This window comes from Triticum dicoccoides, chromosome 6B (genome assembly GCF_002162155.2).
Source record: "Triticum dicoccoides isolate Atlit2015 ecotype Zavitan chromosome 6B, WEW_v2.0, whole genome shotgun sequence".
NCBI classification, from domain to species: Eukaryota; Viridiplantae; Streptophyta; class Magnoliopsida; order Poales; family Poaceae; genus Triticum; species Triticum dicoccoides.
In genome coordinates this window covers 158240181-158246306 of record NC_041391.1, presented here as the reverse complement: position 1 = coordinate 158246306, position 6126 = coordinate 158240181, and positions in this window count along the sequence as shown.

Genomic DNA, 6126 nt, shown 5'->3' with positions numbered 1-6126 from the left:
TAGTCATGGTTTCCTGGCTATGGACATTGGATGTCGTTGATAACGGGATCACATCATTAGGAGAATGATGTGATGGACAAGACCCAATCCTAAGCATAGCACAAAGATCGTGTAGTTCGTTTGCTAGAGCTTTGCCAATGTCAAGTATCTCTTCCTTTGACCATGAGATCGTGTAACTCCTGGATACCGTAGGAGTGCTTTGGGTGTATCAAACGTCACAACGTAACTGGGTGACTATAAAGGTGCACTACAGGTATCTCCGAAAGTATCTATTGTTTTATGCGGATCGAGACTGGGATTTGTCACTCCGTGTAAACGGAGAGGTATCTCTGGGCCCACTCGGTAGGACATCATCATATGCGCAATGTGACCAAGGAGTTGATCACGGGATGATGTGTTACGGAACGAGTAAAGTGACATGCCGGTAACGAGATTGAACAAGGTATTGGATACCGATGATCGAATCTCGGGCAAGTAACATACCGATAGACAAAGGGAATTGAATACGGGATTGATTAAGTCCTTGACATCGTGGTTCATCCGATGAGATCATCGTGGAACATGTGGGAGCTAACATGGGTATCCAGATCCCGCTGTTGGTTATTGACCGGAGAACGTCTCGGTCATGTCTACATGTCTCCCGAACCCGTAGGGTCTACACACTTAAGGTTCGATGATGCTAGGGTTATAAAGGAAGCTTGTATGTGGTTACCGAATGTTGTTCGGAGTCCCGGATGAGATCCCGGACGTCACGAGCAGTTCCGGAATGGTCCGGAGGTAAAGATTTATATATAGGAAGTCCTGTTTCGGCCATCGGGACAAGTTTCAGGGTCATCGGTATTGTACCGGGACCACCGGAAGGGTCCCGGGGGCCCACCGGGTGGGGCCACCTGCCCCGGGGGGACACATGGGCTGTAGGGGGTGCGCCTTGGCCTACATGGGCGAAGGGCACCAGCCCCAAGAGGCCCATGCGCCTAGGGAACCCTAGAGGGAAGAGTCCTCGAGGGGGAAGGCACCTCCGAGGTGCCTTGGGGAGGATGGACTCCTCCCCCCCCTCTTGGCCGCCGCACCAGATGCCATCTGGAGGCTGGCCGCCGCCCCTTGGGGTGGGAAACCCTAAAGGGGGCGCAGCCCTCCCCTTCCCCTATATATATGAGGCCTAGGGGCTGCCCATAACACGCGATTTGATCTCTCGTTGGTGCAGCCCTGCCCCTCTCCCTCCTCCTCCTCTCCCATGGTGCTTGGCGAAGCCCTGCGGGATTGCCACGCTCCTCCACCACCACAACGCCGTTGTGCTGCTGTTGGATGGAGTCTTCCTCAACCTCTCCCTCTCTCCTTGCTGGATCAAGGCGTGGGAGACGTCACCGGGCTGTACGTGTGTTGAACGCGGAGGTGCCGTGCGTTCGGCACTTGATCATCGGTGATTTGAATCACGACGAGTACGACTCCTTCAACCTCGTTCACTTGAACGCTTCCGCTTAGCGATCTACAAGGGTATGTAGATGCACTCCCCTTTCTATTCGTTGCTGGTCTCTCCATAGATAGATCTTGGTGTTACGTAAGAAAATTTTTGAATTTCTGCTACGTTCCCCAACATTATCGTCCTGTTCACCTCTTGGACTCCAAGTCAGGTCCAAATTAATGTTCAAACTTGAGTTCTAAATTAGTTGTGGGGCACATATCGAGGCAGCAATGAATAGTATCTCTGTCTAATATCTGGTTCACCTAGGGTATGCCTATGTTGTTCATCTTGGGTGGGAAACAAATAGTAAAGAAATCATCATTTGTCCTTTTATTAAACTAAAGCAACCATCAGCCTGCTATCATTATTTTTGGATCCATCCACTGGTTGTTACCATCACTCTAAATTTCTGCATGCTCTCCTTACATAATCTCACCATATTTTTTTCGTATCCATGTCAGATATTGTACACAGTCATGTTGAACATGTAGAGAAAAAGAGAAGAGTTTTGCGCGGCAATACAATGTCATGCAGACATCGCTCCATGGTGGTTTCAATGGAAAACCCTCCCTCCCTCTCCATATTGTAATCCAAAGGAAGATATCTATTCTGAGGCGGATTCAGATGCAGCTGACCACTCCTATTTACCCCCAAGGTGTTTGCTCTACCTTCGCATGATGATGTTAGTCATATCATGCATATGTTGCCTTGAAGTGCCTACTTTTGACATCATATATGTCATCTGCTTAGTTTAGACATGTTCTGTAATGCCACCTGGTTAGTTTCTATATCATATATGGGAATTATGCAGTCTCATGTCTTTTAGCCAACCATAATATATGTGAAATGTGCAATGCCATCCTGTTTAACCAAGCATCATATATTTGAATGATATCTTGCCCATCCTTTTCTTCATTACATTTCCATTTGTCAACAATGTTTGTACATTAAACTACTCTCCTGTGAATTAGCCATTTGGGTGGGAGATGGCAAAGTTTGGAGTGAAAACAAGGCCTTCAGAGCAGACGGTGCTACCTGTCGAAGCAGATCTCTTGTTGGGTCCCGATAGCTCCTCTGAGATGGATTCAGAGATAGATGACCAGTCTTATTCCCCCACTGAGGTGTATGCTCTAACTTGGCACGGTTATACTTCTCATATCATGCATATGGTGTCTTGCATTGCATAGTTTAGACATCATATACACAATATTCAACACCATGTTCTTAGTTCAGACATCATATAGAATGCCCTCTGTTTAGCATATAAATCACATATGTGAATTAAATCATGCGATTCTGATTACTTAGATGACATGTAGGTGAATTATGTCATGCGATCCTGTTTAGTTATTCATCATATCTTTGAATTATGTTATGCTATGATATCCAGTTTAGATAGACATCATATATGTGAAATTATGTCATGCTATCCGTTTTAGTTAAACAATATACATGTCAACTATTTCATGCCCTCTTTTTTCCACACTATCTATTGCATTTGTCTCTCATACAATGTATGTACATTCAACTATGTTTCCTGTTTATCAGCCATTTGAATTGCAGCGGGTGATGCCAGTATCTAGCAGAGTAAAAACACGGTCTTGAAATAAAACAGTGCTACCTATTGGTGGAGATACCACCCCGGTTGTACATGCATGAGAACTAGCCCTACCACACATAACCCAAACTCTCGCAGATTGTACCCCTACTGCGATGGACAGAGAACTAGCTTCACCCAATCTAATCCCAACCCCAGCAGATAGTAACCCAGTTCTTGTTGACACACACCATCTCCACCATAGAGCTCCCAAACAAGAGCAGTTAGTAAGACAGCTGCAGTGCCCAAAGATCCAGTACTACCACAGCGAACCCCAACTCCACCAGTTAGTACGCCTATTCCTGTGGAGGAAGCACAACCAGCTAGTCGTAGTTTAGCATCTATCGCATTGATGTTGTTAAATCCTATGTGAAGGAAAACGCCAGTTGCAGGTGTTTGTCCAGGAGTTATGTGTAAGTAATATTATTCATGTCAATTACTTTGCTTTGTCCCATACATCCTACCTCCATGATGGTTATAATACAACTAATTTCCCATTTTTCTCTATAGAGAAGGACCGATTTGAAAACTCAGGATGAGGTAACCTGTGCTAATATCTCTACTATCTTCAAGAATGCTTGGTGCCAGTATCGAATTACCTGAAGAAAACGTACTTCACTGGCAAAGAAACTCATCAAATTCCCTTACGTTCTCCTGAGACACATTTACTAGACGATGACTGGGAATGCCTTGTTCTGTACTGGTCCCGAACCAAGAATGTGGTAAGGTCTATGAGCTCATTTTCTATTTTTAAGTACTATATTCTTGCGTCTTATTGTACTCTGTTCATGTAGAACAAGTGCCTAAACCTGAAGAACAACTATTCTTATGTAAGATTACATTGCTATCATAGTTCAGAAAAGCGCTAGGCTTTAATTGTACGTTCTGCCACTGCCTTGCGCTTTACTGACCAAAGCGCATGCTTATGCGCAGTTATGCACAAATTAAGCGTAGTTATGCGCAATGCGTTTTGCCAACGCCTAGAGCCTAGGTGCGCTTAAGCGCTCTCTTAGGCGCACCTTTTTTAACTATGATTGCTATCGTGCATACTGCTTCGCTCTTGTATCACTGTATTTACTCATATAAACTTATTTTTAAATTGAAGGATCCAATCGAAACTCCAATGGCACAGCAGGTATGTTCACGCATGTTTCTTTAACAGGTTTGCTCTTATCAATAGCTCTGTTGATTTCAATTTCAATTGTGTATACAGTTGACTTCTCATATCATGCACATTACTAGCACCACAACAGAGCCAGTAGTGTTGTTGTACATGTAGACCCGTGGTACCCATATGAAATCTTGTTGTGCCGTGTAGTTTCCCACGCTTTGTATTCTTTCACTGCTGCTTTGTCTTGAACTGATATGATTTGAATCGTGTCTCTATTTTGATTTGGCAAGACAATGCAGTGACCATAGGACATAGATATATGTTTGTTTGATGCTTTTATTATGTACTAGTACTTGGCAATAGAAGACTTGGTAGTTTAATCCTGTCCACCTTACTAATGAACTGGTTCACCGAAATGAGTTTCACATACTAGTACATGCTAAACTTGTTATGTGTCTGCTTGTTTCTTCTTTTAGAATGCTGACAGAATATTGGGGAAGTGCCTTATTAAGCAATGGTAAAGGAAGTAATGCAGATAAGGTTCAGGATAGTGAGACATCCTTGTTGGTCTCCAACAAAGCTGAAAAAATAGCTAAGGAAGACTATCTTGAAGACAGTGAGACAACCCCAAAGTCATGTCTTGGTTTAGTGTTCGAGTTACTAGCCACTACCGCTTGCACAAGCTATTCGAACTCACTGTCTGAATCAGTTCGGTTTCTTGAGTCTTAACTGCAAGTTGAAATACATCGATCAGCTATGCTGCGACAAGAAGCGGAAGGACTGCGGAAGTTCCTGGAGCATTCGGATGCATACTTTCTGGTGCAATAGCAAGCGTTGGAGGATTTTAGCGCCAAAAAGGACAAAGCTAATAAGCTTGCTAAGCTTATTGCCAGCATGGTGGATACCCAGGATAACGTTTCTTGAGCTCTTCTGAAGTTGTTTCAGTTATGCTCTTGTTTTGCTGCCGCGTTTATTTGCACTGGTGGCCAATTTTGACGGCCAGTGTATGTAATATGCTGCTTTGTTCCCTATATTTGCACTGGTGGCGAACTTTGATGCCCAGTGGATATAATATGTCCAATAGAGGTAATAGGCTAGCGTTAGTTGCTTACTTATTTATTTCCTTATTGTCTTATTTAGTTGTTTGCTTGTAGTCACTGCAGTTCTTTTTCCGTGTTTTTCTAGTGGCCACAATAACCTATTTTTGGTAACTAGGCCACAATTATAATGGCAACACACGGACTGTTGTAACCATGGGCCTCATACGGGCCATATGATCCATGGGTCTTCTACGGGTCGTAGGATCCACGGACCTTCTATACGGGCCGTAGGATTCATCGGCCTTCTACAGGCCATAGGATCCATGGGCCTTCTATGGGCCGTACAATCCATGGGCCTTCTACGGGGCGTATAATCATTTCACCAATCATGGGTCGTACTATTCGTGGACCATAACGGGCCGTTAATAGGCTGTATTTGATAACTCTATGAAAACAGCCCAACAAGTTTTTTTTGACATGAAAACGGCCCAACGTATTAACGGGCCACAAACGGGCCGACTGTAACCACGGGCTGAATTTGGCCCACAAGCAGAAAATGACAGTAACGGACCGTAAGTAACCGAATGCTGGAAATGAGCCCAAGAATAAATGGGCCCTAGGAAGGCCGAAATATAACATGGGCTGGAAATAGCCCAATGGAATAATGGGCCGTTAATGGGTATAAAGTAATACACTGTTCATTACGGGCCAGTTTCACCACAGGCCGTTAATGGGCCAAGAGTTACAAAGGGCCTCATATGGGCCGAAAGACGTCATGGGCCATACATGGGCCAGAAGTTAAAACAGGCTAGAATCATATTGGACGGCCCAGATGACGCTACTGGGCCTAATTCGGATAGGTCATAACAGGCCCTGGGTTAGCGGGCTGTAAATGGGCTATGTGCGAACATGCCGT